This window comes from Dromiciops gliroides, chromosome 1, assembly GCF_019393635.1.
Source record: "Dromiciops gliroides isolate mDroGli1 chromosome 1, mDroGli1.pri, whole genome shotgun sequence".
NCBI classification, from domain to species: domain Eukaryota; kingdom Metazoa; phylum Chordata; class Mammalia; order Microbiotheria; family Microbiotheriidae; genus Dromiciops; species Dromiciops gliroides.
In genome coordinates, this window is record NC_057861.1 from 645,295,292 (window position 1) to 645,317,010 (window position 21,719).

The 21,719-nt window shown below is 35.2% G+C and overlaps 1 protein-coding gene and 1 pseudogene across 1 annotated transcript in view; one reads left to right on the forward strand and one right to left on the reverse strand.

Annotated features, from left to right (window-relative positions):
• PTPRD (protein tyrosine phosphatase receptor type D) overlaps window positions 1–21,719 on the reverse strand; it is a 2,680,207-nt gene that overhangs the window by 1,201,135 nt on the left and 1,457,353 nt on the right.
• LOC122753202 lies at window positions 16,272–17,212 on the forward strand (annotated as a pseudogene).

A 21,719-nucleotide genomic window follows, 5' to 3' on the forward strand; every position in this document is an offset into this window, starting at 1 on the left:
TAACCAATACAATGCCAAAAACAATTCCCTGAAGCAGTCCATTAGAGACTTCTTTCCAAGTTAAATTCAAATCTTTAATACCTACTATTTGGGGCAACCAAGCCTCATAGTAGGGAGATAGCTCTCATTTATTGTTCCAATTTACCTATGGTAAAATAGATGCCTTTTCCTAAGTCCCCAAATAATATTAATGACATTATTCCAATTGGATGATAGCCTCCAAAAAACTCCTATCTTTGTTTTAATAATAGCAGCAAATATTTAGATAGCACTTTAAGCTTTACAAAGCACTTTATATATAATATCCCCTTTCTATGATATCAGGTGGTTTTTTTTTTTGAGCCAAGTTTCTTCTGTACAATTGAAAAGATGACAATATACATCTGTGATATATTTAACCTGGAGGTCTAGCATGATTGATGCATGGAATCAGGTATGACCAAGATATACAATATGAGAAGGTTCATTTAATTCTACAAAAAAGGAGTTGAAAATGAAGTGACTTTATAATTTTTTTATGCTTAAAATTCTAGTCTGCCAGTCTACTAAGGTAGAAAGGCAATGGAACAACTATTTGTCACCTGAGGACCAGTTTGGCTAAATCCTAAATAGAAAGATCTATAACCACAAGATCACTTACTAGTGATACTTATTCCTGAAGGGTCATAGAAACTTTAAAGAATCTATAAAAGAAGGGGGCAGCTAGGTGGTGCAGTGGATAAAGCACAAGTGCTGAATTTAGGAGGACCCGAGTTCAAATTCGGTCTCAGATATTTGACACTTACTAGCTATGTGACCTTGGGCAAGTCATTTATCCCTCATTGCCCTGCCCCCCCCAAAAAAGAAGAAACTATGAAAGAGGTGTGAGTTGTATCATTGAACAAAATACACACACTGTTAAAATCACATATATTTTAAGTTTTTGAAAGTAATAAGTTAGAGTATCATTTTCTGTATCAATGCAAAAGATCATTCAGATTAGATAAATTATTCCTACCATGAAATCCCGTGATAAGGTCACCCTTCATCTCTTCCCTCATTATTACTCTATATTTATACATTTTCAAATATATACAACTTAATCCACTTCAACACACATTTAGCACCTACTATGTGCTTGGATCAGTTAGTTACTTAGTTTACCAAGATTAAAGCCAAAATACATTCTGAAATCAAGGAGCTATACAATTAAGCAAGCAGGAAGATCCTGTATTCCATAGGGTAAAACTTTACCTCTTGAATATTTTCTCAAATGCAGTATATTTCTTTCTGATTTTGTGGATATGAAGAACAGACCTAAATGTTGTGCATCAATATAGGGAAAGACAAATTAGAGTTGCTGCTGATCTACCTGGTTGCTCTCAATTTACTTTTAAAAATAATAAATCATTTGGGAAGATAGCAATAATGTCAATGGCACTGAAAGTTGCGACTGGAAAATAGTTTTCTACTTTAAAAATAAATGTCTTGTCTTCTCTCCAACATTTATTTTCTATAAATGTCTAAGCATTTATCTTGCAGCAGGAGACCATTATCCAGTCAGAACATTCAATTCCTTTGACATTATCTCTTAAGTAAAACAGTAACAGTAAGAATAAAGGACTTGCTGATTGAAAGAGTACTTTAGTATGCAAGGCATGTGAACAAATACGGGAGATGAAACTTACCCCCTTCATCATCATTTGATGTGAAAACTGCAAATGTATTCTGTTCTTCCAACACATTTTCTAATACAGCTCAATGGAACAGGGCGAAAGTAAAGAACATGTCAAAATAAGGAATCTAGATGTTTACTGTGCCTGTATTTTCTATGTTAGGTTAAGTGTACTCCTTTCAATTTCATTTGTTTGAATTGTTTTGTTGAATTCAATTAGTTCAATTCATTTGGGATCTCTCTTGATCATGCATATGCTAAGAAGCTTCCTATCCTTGCTGATAGAGAGTATGACAAGCCATGGCCATGTTAGATAATGTGCTAGCTTTAGAACAATGGGTATGTTTCTTTTCTGTTCCTAAAAATAGGGGGATTATAGGATTTAGCGCTGAAAGGGACCATTGAAACAATCTAGTACAACTCCTATATTTTAGGGATGAGAAAACTGAGCACCAGATTGGTTATAAATTGAAGGAATTTTCTCCTAGCCACACAGGTTGCAAATAATAGAAGTTATATCTTTAGGTAGTCTTTTCACCATACCACATTGTTCTCTGAAGAATGAATTCACTTTAATTGTTATTAGTTTTTGGAGCTTTATGTGAAAGTATAGTTGCACCTTGAACTGTTTGGTTGAATCCTTGGTACCCATATGACTTAAGATGTAATAAGAGAATATAGTTGTAATGAAATGTTATAGTAGGATTGAAAAGGATGAAACTGTTCAGTAAAATAAATAAACAAAAATATTAATACCAGTGGAAGAAGCAAAAATAATTTGGGAAAATTTTGTTGATAAGTCAAAAGATATTCAACTATATTTTAAGCACAGAAAGAGGTAATTCCTCAAGAAATGGCCCATATTGATACCCAAAGACAAGTAACTGTTATTTTGAAGTAAAAGAAGTTAGGTCAACAAGCAGTTATTTAGCACCTACTATGTGTTAATCAATGAAAATATAAAGTCAAACATATTCTTGGCTACCAAGGAGTTCACAGTCTAAGGACGGAGAAAATATTTAAAATAGCAAATCAAAGATCTCCCTATTCTGTAGTATACCCAGAGTAATTTCACTCTTTGAAGTGAACTCATTTTTCCCTTTAAATTCTCCAGTCTTCCTAACTTCCCTATTACCATTGAGGATACTGCCATCCTAATTATTCAGGGTCAAAATCTACCTGTCAAGCACAACTCCTTGCTCTGTTTCATCTCTCACATGTAATCTGTTGTTAAAACCTGTCAATTTTACCTTCATAACACCTCTCCCATATTCCCCCTTCTTTTCTCTGACATTATCAGCCACTCTTGTGTAGGTCCTTATCACTTGGACTATTTCAATAGCCTACCAGTCTCTCTGCCCAAAGGTCTTCTGCAGTGCAGGCTATCTTCCACTCAGATATCTAAGTGATCTTCCTAAAGCTCAGGTCTGTCTATGTCACATACCCCCAACACTTAATGTACCCCATTGGCTCACTAACACATCTGTGATTAAAATATAAAACTTTCTCTTTAGTGCTCAAAGCCCTTCATTACATGTCCTACCCTCCATGACCTCCAATAATATCCAACAACTTACTCACCTCTATACATACTTTGATTCAATGACATCAGTCTATTTTCTATTCCTTGAACAAGAAACTCTACATCCCAACTCTTTCACTGCTTGTCCCATTGCTGGAATTCCTTTCCTCCTTTTCTCTGCCTCCTGACTTCCCAGTCTTCCTAAAAGTCCCAGCTAAATCTCTCCTTCAACGGGAAGTCTTTCTTGACATCCTTTAATTCTGTCTCCTGTTATTATTATTTGTTATTCCATTATTGTTAACTTAATTATATTATAAATGGATTATTTCTAATTTATATATACACATATAAATATTTACACATACAGATACATAAATATTTGTTTAAACACAATTTCTTCCATTCAACTGTAAATTCCTTGACAGTAGGTACTGTCTTCCTTTATGGGGGAGTGATGGTATTACCATCAGTACTTAACACAGTACCAGTGCTTGGAACATAGTAGGTTCCTTTTTCTTATATTAATTTAATTTTTTTCAGTTACATGTAAACATTCTCTTTCTTCTCTCTCCCCTCAAATTGAAATCAATGTGATCTAGATTATATATGAGTATAGCCATGCAAAATATCTCCATATTAGTCATGTTGTGAAAGAAAACACAGACCAAAACAAACAAACAAACAAAACCAAAATAATAAAGTAAAATTTTAAAAAAGTAAGATACAGGGGCAACTAAGTGGCACAGAGGATAAAGCACTGGCCCTGGATTCAGGAGAATCTGAGTTCAAATATTGCCTCAGACACTTGACACTTACTGGCTATGTGACCCTGGGCAAGTCACTTAAAACCAATTGCCTCACCAAAAACCAAAAAATAATAATAATAAATTTTTAAAAGTATGATACAATCTACATTCAGACTCTATCAGTTCTTTTTCTGGAGGTGGATATAATTTCTCATCATAAAGTCCTCCCAAATTGTTTTGGATCATGATATTGATGAGAATACCCAAGTCATACTAGTGCGTTCATAATAAATTTTTATTGACTGATTGAAAGTACAATCTTTTGATCTTTCCTTTATTCATTTCATGATAACATAGGATGAATCTCTTCTAGCTAAGTACAGGCTGCTACAAACCCATAGTATAAAGTTATAATTCACATGGGTTTTTTGTGTTTTTTCCACTTTTTTCTTTTTCTTTTTGTTTGTTAGCATGCTGCCTCCAATGATCCAGATATCTTGGAGAGTGAGTATGGCAAGAATCATATGATGATAGGTAAAGTTCATATAGAAGTTGAACCTTAGGAACAAAATGGAGATGTACCCAAAGGCTTTTGCATGTTTTTGATGATGGGGCATTATGGGAGATAGTTTGAGAAACCCTTAGATATATCTGAGTTAAGGAAGGCTGGCCTTGAGTAGCAAAAGCAGCTCAATTTTTAAAAATTATGACCAAGATTCTCCCCCCTGGCCCCATCATCCAGATGGCTCAATATTTATCTAGATGAGGTGTTCTAAATCTGGAGGCTATAAACTTCTCTTGAACATAACTATATCATTGGTTGGCAATGTCAGAGAAAATATATCACCATATTGTTTGTAGTCTCATGGAGAAGGGAGATGGAGGAAAGAGACAGAATTTGTAGCTAAAAATGTTAAACAACAAATGTTAAAAATTATTTTGACCTGTAATTTGGCAAAAACCAAAATATTAAACAAATATTAAAAAAACAGAAGAAATAAAATTTAATAATTTAAATTTGATATAATTGTTTTTGTTATAATCTTGAATTTTTGAGCTAGATGATGATGAAAAAATGTTTGATCATAACATTGTCTTTAAAATAGAACAAATCAATTCCAAAGAATCTTTTAAATTAAAATGTCCATTTAGTAACTCTCCTTTCACTGAAAAGGAATCATTGATTCATTCTCTCTTAAATGTAATTTTGCTATTGTGTAAGTTATTATTTTTTGTTGTGTTTCATAATAAACATTAGCATTCTCTAAATTTAAATCTTAAATAACAAAGTGGTTTAATGGTTATCAAATATGTCAAATTTTGTAATTTAGTCACCTCCAAAATGCATTCAGTGACACATTCTTCCACTACGAATATCATTACACTTTAATTATAGAAAGCAGCAAAATATTTCTTGTGCTATAAAACAAACCAAATTTTAAAGGAAAAAAAAATCACTTTCTTTAGTATCAAAAGTAAACTATCACTTAGAAAGGACAAACCTCTGAAGAAAACTGAATTGGGATATAAAAGAACATACCTGTTTCTCAGCAGTACATGTCACCTACACAAAAATTGACCATGTATTAGGGCATAAAAACCTCAAAAGCAAATGTAGAAAGGCAGAAATATTAAATGTATCCTTTTCAGGTCACAATGCAATAAAACTATATACAATAAAAGACAGTAGAAAGATTGATGAAAAATTAATTGGAAACTAATCAAATTATAAAGAATGAGTGGTGGGTCAAAGAATAAATCATAGAAACAATAATTTCATTAAAGAAAATGACAACAATGATACAACACACCAAAATTTATGGGATATAGCTAAAGCACTACTTTAGGAAAAAATTATTTCTCTAAATTTTTACACCAATAAAATAGAGAAAGAGAAGATCAATGAATTGTTCATGCAACTGAAAACAACAACACCACCCAACAACTAGAAAAAGAACAATTAAAAAATCCCCAACTGAACAAATTGGAAATCCCGAAAACTAAAGGTGAGATAAAAAAAATGTAAAAAAAAAATATAACACCAACTATTGATCCAATAAATACAACTAGGAACTAATTTTATGGGGGAAAGCCTAAAATAAAATAAACCATTGGTTAATTTAATTTAAAAAAAAGAAAGAAGAAAACCAAATATACAATATATAAAATGAAAGGGTGAATTCAACAGTAATGAAGTGGAAATTAAAGAATCATTAGGGAATATTTTGTCCACTTATATGCCAATAAATTTGACAATCTGAGCAAAATTGATGACTATTTACAAAAATATAAATTGCCTGTATTAACAGAAGAGAAAATAGGATACCTAAATAACCCCATTTTATAAAAATAAATTGAACAAGCCATGAATGAACTTCCTAACAAAAAATAGAAAGGGCCAGATGAGTTCACAAGTGATTTTACCAAACATTAGAGAACAATTAATTCTAATACTACATAAACTATTCAAAAAATAGGTAAAGCAGGAGTCCTAGCAAATTCCTTTTATGACACGAATATGGTACTTAAACCTAAATGAGGAAGAGCTAAAGCATAAAGATAATTGTACAACACTTTCCCTAATGAATATTAATGCAAAAATTTAATATAATACTATCAAGGAGATTACAGCAATAAATCACAAGGATTATACCCACTTGGGCTTTAGATCAGGAATTCAGGAGTGGTTAAATATTAAGCAAACTATCAACATATTTGATCAAATCAATAATAAAACCAACATATATCATAAGATTATTTCAATAAATGCTCAAAAAGCTTTTGACAAAATACAACATCCATCCCTAATAAAAACACTACCAAGCATTGGAATAAATGGAACATTCCTTAAAAGGATAACTGTTATCTATCTAAAACCATTAGCAAGCATTATATGTAATGAGGAAAAACTAGAAGCCTTCCCAATATAATCAGGGTTGAAGCAAGGATGCCTATCATTCTCTCTATTATTCAATATTGTACTAGAAGTGTTAGCTATAGAAATAAGAGAAAAATGAAATCCAAGGAATTAGAATTGGCAATGAGGAAAGAGAATTATCAATGTTGGAAGATAATATTATGGCATACTTAGAGAATCTATTTTAAAAAAACTACCTGAAATAATGAACAACTTTAGCAAAGTTGCATGATGTAAAATAAACCCACATATAAATCATCAGCATTTCTATGTATCACCAACAAAGTCCAGCAGAAGGAGATAGAAGGAGAAATTCCACTTAAAATAACTGTAGACAACATAAAATACTTGGGAGTCTATCTTCCAAGACAAATCTAGGAATTATAGGAATACAATTACAAAACACTTTTCTCAAAAATTAAGCCAGATGTAAACAATTCAAAAAATATCAATTGCTTATGGGTAGACTGAGTTAATAAAATAAAAATGACAACTCTACTTAAACTAGTTTATTTATTCAGTGCCATACCAATCAAACTATGAAACTACGAAAATTTTATTTATAGAGCTAGAAAAAATAACAAAATTCATCTGGAAAAACAGAAGGCCAAAAATATCAAGGGAAATAATGAAGAAAAAAAATCAAAGGAAGGGGGCCTAGCTTTACCAGATCTAAGACTATATTATAAAGACACAGACATCAAAACTATCAGGTATTGGCTAAGAAATAGAGTGGTGGATGAGTGGTATAGATTACATACACAAGACACAGTGGTAAATGACCATATTAGCCTGGTTTTTGATAAACTCAAAGACCCCAGCTTCTGGTATAAAAACTCACTATTTGACAAAAACTGCTTGGAAAACTGGAAAATAATATGGCTAAAATTAGGAATAGACCAGTGTCTCATACTGTATACCAAGATAAGGCCAAAATGAGTATATGATTTTGACATAAAGGGTGCTAGCTTAAGCAAATTAGGAGGGCAAGGGATAGTTTACCCCTATGGAGAAGGGAATAATTCATGATGAAACAAAGGATAGAGAACATTCAAAACTGTAAAATAGATAATTATGATTATATTAAATTTAAAAGTTTTTTGCACAAAAAAATCCCAATAGAACTGAGATTAGAAGAGAAACAGAAAGCTGAAAAGCAATCATTAAAGAAAGTATCTCTGATAAAGGCCTCATTTCTCAAATACATAGAGAGATGACTTAAATTTATAAGAATATAAGCCATTTCCTAACTGATAAATAGTCAAAAGATATGAACAGGTAGTTTTCAGATTAAGAAATCAAAAGTATTTTCAGAGATATGAAGAAAAGCTATAAAAACTGTTGATTAGAGAACTGCAAATTAAAACAACTCTGATGTACCATCTCATACTTATCAGATTGGTTAATATGAAAGAAAAGGGAAATATAAATATTGGAGAGGATGAAGGAAAATTGGGATAATAATGCCTTATTGGTTGAGTTGTGAACTGATCCAACCACATTCTGGAGATCGATTTGGAACTATGCCCAAAGGACTATAAAACTGTGCATACCCTTTGACCCAGCAATAACAGTACTTGTTCTGTATCCCAATCAGATCAAAGGAAAAGTAACAGGTTTATATGTACAAAAACCTTTATAGCAGTTCTTTATGTGGTGGCAAAGAATTGGAAATCAAGGAGATGCCCATCAATTCAGGAATGGCTGAACAAGCTGCAGTATATGAATGTTATGGTATATAAATGTATTATGTTATAAGAAATGATGATCAGACAGATTTCAGAAAAGCCTGGAAAGACTTAGATGAATTGATACAAAGTGAAAAGAGCAGAACCAGAAGAACATTATACACAGTAACAGCAATATTGTGTGATGACCACCTATGGATGACTTAGCTCCTCTCAGCAATATAGTGATCCAACATAATTACAAAGGACTCATGATAAAAAATGCTATCCACATCCAGAGAAAGAACTAATAGACTCTAAATGCAGATAAAAGCATACTATTTCACTTTATTTGTGTATGTGTATGTCTGTGTGTATGTGTGTGTGTGTGTGTGTGTGTGTGTGTGAGTATGCTTTCATTTAGGTCTGTTTCTTTTACAACATGACTAATATGGAAATATGTCTTACATGGTTGCACATATACAACATATCAAATTGCTTACCATTTTAGGAAGAGGGGAGGAGAGGGAAGGAGAAAAATTTGGAACTCAAACTTGTAAAAATGAATGCTAAAAATGTTTTTACATGTAATTGGAAAAATACTATTTGAAAAGTAAACTATTCAAAACTAAGGAAAAGTAGCTTAGAAAGGTTTAAGAATAAATTATCTATTTATAAAATGCTATGTTATTACAGAAAAATACTAACATCATTAGTATCATGCATTGAATACTAACAAATAAAGGAATTAAAAAAAAAACCCTTAATCTCCAAGTGTCTTGGGTCACTGAAGAAAATATATTTCAATAAGCTTTCATCTCAATGTCTTTAGACATTTTTTGCAGGTCATAAAGTCAATGTGCTTTAGCAAAAAGAAGAATAGATTTAGAGTCAGAAGACCTTCACCGAAATCTTGGTTTTGTCACTTAGAGCTATAGCTGTACGAATTTGGAAAGCTGACTTCATTTTCTGTGAAATGAAGGTTTTTTTTTTCTGTATTATGGATATGATGACAATGTTTACACTTTCCACTTCATAATGTTGTTTCAAGAAAAGCATTTTGTTAGTGTTCTATGCCTACCCAATTATTTGTATTTCCTTTGCAATTATTTTATATTTATTTACTTATCTATTTCATTTCTCCCTAGTAGAATAAATGCTTCAAGAAGAAAGGCACTGATTTTATTTATTTTTTATGCTTTGTATCCCCAGGGCTTAGCACAGTACCTGATATAGAGTAAGTAGGTCCTCAAATTCTTATTGAATTGAATAAAATTAAATCAGTTATAATGTGTTGTGTAAATATAAACCATGGACTATGAAAGGTAGAAGGATTACAAAATTATCTAAAGGCAGACAGTGGAAACAAAGGCAAGTCAAGGAAACAGAGGGCCTGGATAATCATAAAACAAACAATTAGCCCATAAATAATTGAGAACAGGATACACTGGGTAACAGTAGAGTTTTCATTTTATTTTCCTGTGACAGAGGAACTCAAGGGTAGCAAGGTCGGCTTAGAAAGGAAAGGAGAAAGAAAATGCTGAAACAGAAGCAACTTCTAGTTGCTTATAGCAAGATAAGAACCCATCATTTCAATATGTTTTGTGTATTGAACTAATTTCAGCTTCACATTTCTTTCAAGTGACAAGGGACTATAGGTTTTCTTATGTTTTGAAATTCTCTGCTCAGTGCCTTCCTATTCAGGAAACATTTAATAAAGATCACTTAGGTGACAGGTACTATGCTCAGGACTAAGGTTGTAGAAATGAAAAATGACACAGTTCTAGCCCTCAAGGTGCTTGGAAGCAAATAGGAGGGCAAGACATGTATCAATTAGATCATTTAATAATTGTAATTCAGTCAAGGATTATTCTGCCACACTCACTTGATATTGAATTTAATTGACTGTTTTAGCTTTATTTTTGCCATATAGGCACCCTGATTTTGGGGAAACTAGTGGCATAGCTGTATCTAGGATTTTCACTAAAAAACAAATGCAAAATTGGAACACTAATTCATTGTTGGTGGAGCTGTGAACTGATCCAACCATTCTGGAGAGCAATTTGGAATTATGCCCAAAGGGCGATAAAGCTGTGCATACCCTTTGACCCAGCAATACCACTTTTGGGTCTTTTTCCCAAAAAAATCATGGAAGGGTGAAAGGGACCCACATGTACAAAAATATTTATATCTGCTCTTTATGTGGTGGCAAGGAATTGGAAGTTGAGGGGATGCCCATCAATTGGGGAATGGCTGGACAAGTTGTGGTATATGAATACAATGGAATACTATTGTGCTGTAAGAAATGATGAGCAGGAGGAGTTCAGAGAAACCTGGAGGGTCTTGCGTGAACTGATGATGAGTGAGATGAGCAGAACCAGAAGAACAGTGTTGATCTACTGTGATGGACTATATTCTTCTCACCAGTGCGATGGTACAGAAAAGTTCCAGGGAATTCATGATGGAAGAGGATCTCCAAATCCAAGAAAAAAAAAAAGAACTGTGGAGTATAGATGCTGAATGAACCATACTATTTCTTTTGTTTTTGGTGCTGTTGTTTTTTTCTATTTTGAGGTTTTTCATCAGTGCTCTGATTTTTTTCTCTTATAACATGACTAATGCAGAAATAGGATTAATGTTATTATGTGTATATATGTATATATATGTGTATATGTATGTATATATGTATATATGTATATATATAAATATATATATAAATATATATAAATAATATATATATAAAACCTATATCAGATTACCTGCTGTCTAGGGGAGGGAGAAGGGAGGGGAGAGAGGGAGAAAAATCTCAAATTGTAAAGGTTGTATAAACAAAAGATGAGAACTATCTTTACATGTAACGGAAAAAAAATAAAATACTTTATTTTATTTAAAAAAAAACACAAATGCACAGGTAGTATTTTAGACAGGCCACAGCTGGGATAGACCAGGAGGTGATCAAAGGTTTAAGCTTTTTATTTCAGTGTAACTACATCAAGTAGTCACAAAACTGTTAAGTACTCCAAAATGTACCAAGCACTGTTGCACAAGTGAACCTTAAGATTTGAATGATCACAACAGAGATACAAGTATTTTAACACCTTGCTTATGTTAACACAGTACACTACATGTGGTCCAAGGCATTTAACAAACCAAAACCTAAAAACACTGCCATTATTGCATTGAGATTATCAATACTGCAAAAAGAGGTACATAAATATGATACTAGGAAGAAATTGATAACAGTAAAGGATAAATTTAGACAAATTGCTAAAGTAAAGTTGAAGAGGAAGAAACCACTTTCAACTGAGGTGTGAGCTAAAAGCTGTATCTACCACATAGACTAGGCTAGTTTTTTTTTTTCTTAAAATACATTGAAACCATCCTTGAGATTTAATTGTGACAGAGGTCTAAGGCTTGGTGCACTGATATAGCTTCCTGATGGCCTAAGCATAGAAGCCAAGCATTGAAGAGAGAGAAACTGCTCTCTTTTAGGCCTGACTGGTATATCAATATGAAAAACATGGATGCAAAAAACCTACATTCAATTGAATAAATGTTATATGCCTGCTGAATATCCTTTCCTAAGCTATGGTTAAGTAAACCATTTTGTATTAACTGATGGGTGGTCTGTAATTGTCTTGTTTCATCCCACATTTAAACTTGAAGCATGAGAGCCGTCTGAAACAGAAATGGCTTAGCAAAGGCCTTTAAAAACATCCATCACCTAAGATGGATTTTAAGAGAAGTATTTAACAAGCAGAGACATTGAGGAAGTGCATTCTGGTCATGGGAAATGCCTTGCAAATAGTGAATGTAAAGAGATGGAAAAGCAAGATACAAATAGTAAATTATTTCAGCTAGGTTTCAGTGTGAAATGTATGAAGTAGGGTATACTATAGCCATGTTCTGAAGGGTCTTCACTCTCTAAGGAGAGCTTGAGGCATTGTGGAGCTCCTGTTGATTTTTGTACAGAGAAGTAACAACATTAGACATTAGATGTGGCAATTGAGAATGTTCTTTTGGCACCTGTGTGACTAGTAGATGAAATAAGGGTGAGAATGAGGGAGGGGAACTACTTAGAACAGGTGAGACATGAGAAGAACCTGAAATAGAATGATGGTAGTATGAATGAAAGTTGAGGGAATGGTTAGCAGATATTACCTAAGTAGAATTGCTAAGACTTTTATCCATAACACTAAGAGGGTAAAGGAGAAGGAAGAGACAACAAAAACAATATTTTCTTAGCTGAGAAACAGTGAGAAATGTGATGTGAGCAATAGAAACTGGAAAGTTGGTAAGAGAAACAGATTTTGGGGTTACAGAACTGTGTGATTCCAGCTTTGTAAATGCTAAATTTGAGGTGTCTATGGGACATATAGGTATAGATATCTGATGATTAGTTGGAAACGTGCTGGAGCTGAGGAGTAACTGGGTCTAGACATTTGGTCTCCTTATTTCCAGTCTGTTCTTTCTCTGATTCATCCTCTTAAAAACTGCAAAAAGCAAAACCTTCCTAAAGCACAGGTCTGATAATGCCACTCACCTAATCAAAAATCTTTAAGTGATTACTCATGAATCCAAACTTCTTAACTTGGTCTTTTCCAACCTCACTCTACCTACCTTTTTTGGCCTTATTTCTTATGACTACGCTTCAAAAACTCTGATTCAGATAAATCTGTCTACTCACTGTTTCCTGAACACCATCTTTCTCTTCATTCATTTGTGTGAGCTATTGCCCATGCCTGGAATGCCCTAATCTTTGCATCTCAGACATATTATCTTCCTTCAAGCTCATGTTTCACCTCTTTTGTGAAAAATTCCACTGCTTCCAAAAATTTAGTGTTCTCTCCTTCAGTTTATTTGTACTATATGTATAGATGTGTACTTGCTGGATTCTTCCTTCTTTACCACCTTTGTTTCCCCCAACTACTTCATAGCAGAATATGTTTCTATAAGGTGGGGCAGCTAGGTGGCACAGTGAATAAAGCACTGGCCCTGGATTCAAAAGGACCTGAGTTAAATCTGGCTTCAGACACTTGACACTTATTAGCTGTGTGACCCTGGAAAAGTCACTTTAACCCTCATTGCCCAGCCCCCCCCACCCCAAAAGTTTCTCTAAGGTAAGGTGTACTTTTCATTTTTTGCCTTTGCATATTTAGCATAGAACCTTACACTTCAAAGACACAATAAATATTGAACAATAAACTAGCAAAGGAGGCTGAGAAGGATCAGTTGAATAGGTAGGAAACAAAGAAAGACCAGTGTATTGGATGCCAACAGAGGAGGGAATATCAGGAATGTGCAAATCATGAACAGTATCACATGCTGCAAAAAAGCTAAAGAGGACAGTGACTGAAAAAAAAATTGGATTTGGCAAATCAGTCTTTAGTGACTTTGCAAAAAACAGTTTTCTACTTGTCCAAAGTAGGTGCTAATTAAATGTTGATTAGGATTCTAATCATGTTTCTACCAATTGCCAAAATGAAAAAAAAAATCAGCTAAATTATAGATAGCTCCATTCAGAGAACTCCAAGAGATACTTTGCAAAGACAGATTAGTAGTTTAGGTGGCTACTCTTTTATGTAGAGATATCAAATTCCAAACCTGCAGAACATTTGGATCATAATTAATGTGAGATACAGGACAATTACTGTGCATATAATATGTTGTAATTCTTTCTCAGTGGATTTAAATAATCATTGCAGTCTTCAGGCATTCTCTTAATGTCCTCCAAATATTCTGCATTTAATAAATCATGTGTGAAAAGTTATTTACATTTTTTCTTGAAAAATCAAAAACAAACTTGTTTTTCATGAAATTTTACATAAATTTGGTTTCTAAAATCAGTCAAGTTACACAAGATACGCTCTACTCTCTTCCCATAAAATGGCTGGTTAGGTTTTATTTGTAAAATTCGCAGTAGTTTTTCATCATATTCAAATGATCAGGGTTGAAAAGAACCTCAGAGGCCATCTGTTATGAATTGTATAAGAAACAAGAATACCCTCTTTGCCATCCCCAATGAGTAGTGATCAAGTCTTTGTCAAGTGCCTACAGTCTGGCAAGATAGACCAGAGCTTAAACTTTTTTCTAATAGCAACCAACACCTTTTCTTCCCAGAAATTTTTATGTGACCTTGGGTATACAAGTATGTAAAATAGTTACATAGATCAAACGTTTACTGCTAAATTTATTACAACCCCCATATTCAGTTATGCCACCCTATATGGGATCACGACCCATAGTTTAAGAAACTTTGGGATAGATGGATGATGCTATAGCAGCCTTGAAAATGGGAAGACCTACATTTAATCACTTCCTCTGAAACATACTATCTGTGTGACCCCTCAGCAACCTCACGGCATCCTTAACTATAAGGAGATTTTGTCCATCTGCAATGCATTTGGGAAGGGAGTACTCTCTGATGAAATCCCAGCTTTGGACCTCTTTCCCCAAAAAGATAATGAATGTTCTTCCTATAACAAGCTTTAATGCACATCACAAAAACTTAAAAAATTATTCCTAATTTAGCCCTCTAGGGTCAAGGAGAACAAGTAAAATTCCTCACCAAAATGAGAGCCAGTCAAATAGCACATTCTTTCCTTAATCCTGCACCCTCAAGACTTTTCTGACTTAAGATAAATAACCAATGACTTTTTTTTAAGTCCAGATTGATTAAGTGACTTGATAATGATTATACAGGTAGTAAAGAACAGAGTTTGGATCAGAATTAAGGCCCTCTGAATGCAAGTTCATGGCTCTTTCAATTACACCATACTTATATATTTAGGAAGAGAAAAATTATAGCATTTGAACCTGTAAGAGACCTTTAAGGGGCATTTAGCTAAATCTCTTCATTTTACAAATGAGAAAACTGAAGTTCAGTGATATAAATTAGTTTAAAAAGTAAGTTGAAGTTTGTGGGGAAGATGGTAGATGACAAGGACTTGAAGCCAAAGGTGAAAGATCTGGTTTTCCTAAAGAATACTCAAGAACATCTATAGGGATGAGCAGAGGAGGAAGACAAGATAGGTTTGAAATAGGAAGGTCCATTCCTGTCATCCCTTTTTCTCCATGTATTCCTGACTGGCTAAGTTATAGATAAATTGAAGACATCTGCAATGATAGGTTTCACAGTTGGTGCATGTACTGACATCTATGTGGCACAGTCCTGTGTAGTACCTAACATCAAAAAGACCTCCCAAGATTATTTCTGGGCCCTGCATAACGGATCTAAGTAATGCATCCACAGCAGTCTCCCCTCCAAGACCTACTCAAGAGAGGCTATAACCCTCTGAGGAAGAGCCTTGAAATCTGGGTCAGCAAGGATAGACAGCAGGTCTGACTGTATAGGGTCCTCTAGGATATAGGCTAGCTGTCTTTCCTTATCTCCAGCCTCTGCAGCTACTGGCTATTAATTGTCTCAACTGTTCCAGACTACAGATGCTTTCTCCTTGTCCTATACTTATTTTTTCCTTCTTTCCTCTAGCATCTATGCTTCTAGGGTATAGGTTATTTATTATCTATTTATTTATTTGTTTGTTTATGTATCTATTTATTTACTTTTTTTGAGAGGGGGTGAAGGGAATCCCTGCATCTTCCAGGCCTGGTTCTAGTTGCTTGTCAATTTAATAATGCATTCTGAATTCCCCTTGCTAGGAGCTGGCTCCATCACTTGATTTTACCAGATGAACTATAGACTTTCCCCTGGCTCTTACCACTTTCATTATTTACCTGTTTAAAGTTCTAGATTGATAGAGTGGAGATGAACATAGAAGATGATGACATACCAGGCAAAGGGTGCCCAAGTCAATCCTGATTGGTGCTTAAACTATTCTTTCCACAACTATGTATTGTGTCCATGCCCCACCACTGGCCTCATGTTGAATAGATGGTCATATCCTCTTTCTCCCCTCATTACCCGTGCTTTGGACAGAATTGACCAAATTATTACTATTGGCATTCTCTTTAATGGACAGGTGACAGTGTAGGACATTCCATGTTTATGTCAGGTCATCCCTTTTGTTCTCTCTGCATTGCTTTATGGTGCCAACATAGCCTTGTCATTCACCTGAAGCAGTGCATGGACCTTGGTACCTACCAAGGGATGAGCCACCTCAAAATTGGCAGCACAGGCCTCCTTTATTGCATCTGCCTGAATTCTCATCCCTCTGCCAGGCAGGGGCTGGCACTGCTTCTACTGAATGATGCTGGAGCTTGTTATGATACCACAGGCCTCTAGTACTCCCAGCCACAGTCATACCCTTCCATGTGAACTCCCTGGGTCTGCTGCTGCTCTTGCTCTACTTGCTCATCTTGGGCCTCTCCTCAGTCTGATCCAAGATTCTCAAGAAAAGGCAGAGTCTGCCTTTGGCTTTGCAGAACCTGTTTCTGTACTCCTTTACGGCTCCTTAAGTACCTTTGGGGTACTTAAGTATTTGGGGCTCTTTGGGGGACGTAGGTCAGGCCCTGGGCTCCTGAAGGGTTTCCTCAGCCTGGACATGGCTGGTAGTCCTGAGCCAGGCCCTCAATGTATTGTTCTTGTTGGCCATCATGAAGCATGGGAGCAGAATTGGTATTTGTTGTCTCCTGCTCATTGATTGCCAAAGTTGTATGTACAGCCACCCCACTTACCTCCAGCTCCCAGCTGCCTTCTTCCTCTTAATTATTAGTCTGGTTGTATATTTCTGCAATGATGGTTGGTAGAGTTCCCACCGTCAGGAGATATTTTGCCTTCCAGTGCTATTAATGAAGGCTTGCTATTACTCTGGTCAACATTGTCCTTTCCAGTGATCAACAAGAACTCGCCTCTTGGAGGAAGTCATTCTCTCCTTCCTTGAACGGAGAGAGAAGGCCCGTCGGGATTGTGGAAATGGGAGGTTATCCTCAGGGGTGGTTCCAGTCTGCCTTGTTCCCTGATATAAGAAGCCTCTTTCTAGCCTATCTGCTGCCCCCTAAGTGTCTGCACCTCTTCTTTCCCATGCCTGGTGGCTTTAACATGCTATTTCTTCATACTATTTCCAGCCAGAATCCCTGATAGAAGTGCCTTTGAGAGGAGAGAACTGAAGTCAGGCCTCAGAAAACTCCTGGTAGGAGGTGAGAAGAGCTTGTGTAAGCCTGAAGCAAAACTGAGTTTTTGCCAAGGAAACACTATTGTTGGCTCAAGTTTGTCCCCCATGTTCTGATATCTCCCCTGTGCTCCCATCATTGTATAGAGCAGAGGGGAATCAGTTAGGGATCCTGCCTCTATCAGCCACTGCCTGGAAGGTCTGAGGCCTAGCTGCTTTCCTGATGTGTCAGCCTTGACATCTGAGGCATGGGGCTACCCCTCTCCTCATTTTATCCCTCCTGCTGTGGTAATTTAAACTCCAGCCTGCATCACTGAGATGTGAGCTCTGGCAGTTAGCCAGAATAGGAGGCATGAAGAGCCTTTTCCTGTTTTGAATAGAAGCTTTTTCTTATCCCTATAATGTAATGCTTTTCCAGTACATCTCTGTCTAGTCTAGTAACTGGCTTGTTCTAAGTCTGTTTCCCTTTTATTTTTTAGCTCCTAGAGTAATGAGCCTAAAAAAAAGAAATTTGGAGTCAACCTTGAAATCTTCTGTGTCCTATCCCAAACTTTCCTAGAAGGTTTGGGCTTTGTATGAAATCTGGCATTTTCCCCTGCTCTGTTCCATTGCAACCTGCTTATGTCTCTGAATTTCAAACCAAAGGAAATTGATTTCAGAACACCAATTTCTCCCTAAAGGTTTTCAAACCTTTGTTGGCCTTCTGTCATACAAGAAAGAAGCCTGAGTACTATCATCGAGCTTGAAACTACGTGAGCTTTTGGGGTTAGTGAATTCTTCAAAGGCTTTTAGTGACTGTACATTGAAAATCATATACTGATTATTTTCTAGCATTGGGTGGCCGGCAAGTGTAGCTGCCAATCCTAAAAGACTAGAAGAGCCAGGAAACATGTTCTATTTATCAAATGAATTAGGGAATGAATAAAAATGCTTAAATAGAGTTCTTTTTTCCTCCTTTTTTGTCCAAAGTATATCATAGTGCTCTTTTTAAATCAAAAGATGTATCATTCAATATCTTTTAAAATTTATAACAAAACAATGAGCGGTTAAGTGTACACTAATGCCAGCTCTTTTAGGTTGATACTGTCTCAGTCAATGGGACTCTGTTTGGCAATGCAAAGCTATGATAAATATGTTTATTGAGAGCAGTTGGAGTATATAGTAACTTGAAACTTTACTCAATTCTTGTCTTTCCATGTATTTCTAGGACCCTCTTTTTTTTTATAATATAGATACTTTTCTGTGCCCAATTTTTGGTAAGTTTTTACATTGTAATGTTTTGGATCATATAGCTCTTGCTAATATTGCTTATTTGCACTGCCTACTTCCATTTTCATTTAAAAAATCAGATAAATGGGTCTCTTTCAGTTGATCTTAGCCATATCTATTCACATATAAACAACCTAAATAACATGCTTATGTGACCTTAGTCAAGTTATTTTTACTTCCCAGGTCCCAATATTTCCCATCTGTAAAATGGAGATAACAATAATTCTTTTCACTTGACCTCAGAGGGCAGAACTAAGATTAATGAATGGAAGGTACAAAGAAGAAAATACTGGCTTAATAATGGTGAGCAGCAAAATGAGAGAACAGTTTTATAATAATTATATATATCCAAAGGTAGAATGGGGTACCTTAGGCTAAAGGTCTTTACTCATCTTAAAGCACTGTAGAAATGTATGCCAATATTGTTTTATGTGGCAAGATGTTTTGGAAGGACCTTAGATAAAGAGTCTTTCTTAAAGGTCATATATTTCTAGCTGCCACTGATAACTGTACTGATAACATTTGGTAAAATAATTTAATATGACATTCCCCCACCCCTTTATTTAGGACTAATTACAAACTGGATCTGGTTAGTTGGCATAGAATGACTCTGATATTTCATGCTGTCCATGGGACTTTAAGCTACTGAAATTACTTGTTTTAAATAAGACCTAGGTCAGCACATATTATGCTGGGTAAAGTGAAACAGACATAATGGTTTGACCTCACAAAGGTAGATATGTTCTCTTTATCTTCTCCTTCATACCTTTTCAAAGCTGTTCTGTATATAAACACTTGCATTCCTCTGTGACTGGAGCCAAAGGGTTTAGCACAACAAAAAGACTTTTTGGAAAGCTGGTTATAGGTGCTGTCAGCTGACATAATCAAAAACGAATGTCAAATCCTTTGACTCCAATAAGTACCTTGTAGTCAAACCACCTGAAATGCACTTGTCATCATAGCCAACTGTCACAAAGGGACTGATTGGCTTCCCCATCCAGAAAAGTGATTGGTTCTCGAGCTCAGTCATCCTACACCTAAGGAGTCGCGGCAGCCCTCACTGTTCCCACCCCCACCCCCAAAGTGTTAGAGAAGCACATGTTGAGAAGGGCTTATTCTTGAATCAGATTCCGACTTTTTGATTAAACCAGCACCTTTGAGTTCTGAGTACCAATCATTAACATCATTAAGCTGCTTGTTTCTTAATTGCATTCTTGTGTAGAGAACTCAAGGCAAAAATGAACTGAGAAGCCCACAATCAAAGTTGATTGCGTCCAACCTTGCTGTTGCACCTCTATTAACCTACAAGCTGTGTGGGTAGGACTTGTACAAAGCCCTCTAGGAGAAAAAATGATCTGCTTCAGATTGGACTATACTTGCATTTATTATGAATTTTCTGAAAATTATAAAGAGGCTCTTCTAATGACCCCTGTCAGAGGTGGCCATTATCTCAAACTGTGACTACTGGTTGTCATTTTCAAAGTCAACAGATGTTGACCTTAGGGTGGAAACTTTTCCTTCCTTGCATGAACCTAATCTATATTACACCCTTCACTTTTCCATGAAATGCTCTATCCAATTAAAAAGTAAGCTTTTTTTTTTCTTTTCAAAGAGAGGTCCAGGGTTAAAATCTCATTTAGGCTGCATTAGTCTAAATGTGGCTTTGGGCTATTTGTAAAAGCTTGAGCTATTCATGAATTCCATGGGGAAAAAAAAAGGAAAGGAAAGGACACTTAGGGGACTACAAAGAAATTGATTTAATGGTATGCATGACTTCGCATTCAATTTCTTTAAAAGTGGGCCTTGATAAGATGATGTGTGGATTTTTGATAATATCTCCTTTTTGTTAATCTCCCTGCTTATCTCCATTTCAGCACTGCTGGTGAATCCTGTCAATGTAGACACTAATGTAGAGAAATTTTGTACACGACTATGGTACATTCATATTACTTCCTCGTTCCCCACACAGTCTTTGCTTCTAATAGACACCTGTTAAATGAAATACTTATATAGTCTCCAGTCACTTCTGAAAGACTAATTCATTATTATAGGCTACCCCAGAATGCTTTAAGTGCAATTCTACAGGATGTCACAAAAGTCTTGGTACATTTTCAAGGTTTGGGGGGCACTGTATATCTATATGCAACCTGTATCTTTCAAAGCTTATCTCCTCCACAATAACTATGATAGTTCTGAGTTTTCTAAAACTTTATTTCTAGTTTAATAATTTGGTGAAGTAGAAAGAAGACCTAGCAAAGAGAATGTAAGTTTAAATTCTGGCTCTGCCATTTACTACCTGAATGACTTTGCTCAATTCATTTACCATTTCTAGACCTTGTTTCTTCATCAGTGAAATGTGAAGTTTGGTGTAGAAGACTGAAACACTATAAATATTGTTATATCCAGATTATATCACAAAATTGCATTTCCATGTCTTTTCTGAAAGCTTCATGTAATAGTGTTTTCAGCTGTTAATGCTATTAGAAGAATTATACTAAACAAGTAATGTCTTCATAAAAAAGGTTTCCAAGTAGGATAAAATTTCTACAAAATTAAAGTTATTTTGGATGAATATTTTAGAATTTAACATATACGTGAAAGAGATCTGTTTTTTTTACATTTAAAACATTGGAAACTTGGTACAAAACTTGGTACAAAAGCCCATTATTTGTGCACCAGTGTTACCTTAGGGATGCGTGTTGTTTTTGTTTGGTCCTTTTTCATTCCTGTCTGATTCTTCATCACCCGATTTGGAGTTTTCTTGGCAAAGATACTGGAGTGGTTTGACATTTCCTTCTCTAGCTCATTTTATAGATGAGGCAAAAATGAGGAACTGAGGCAAACAGGGCTAAGTGACTTGCTCAGGGTCACACAAT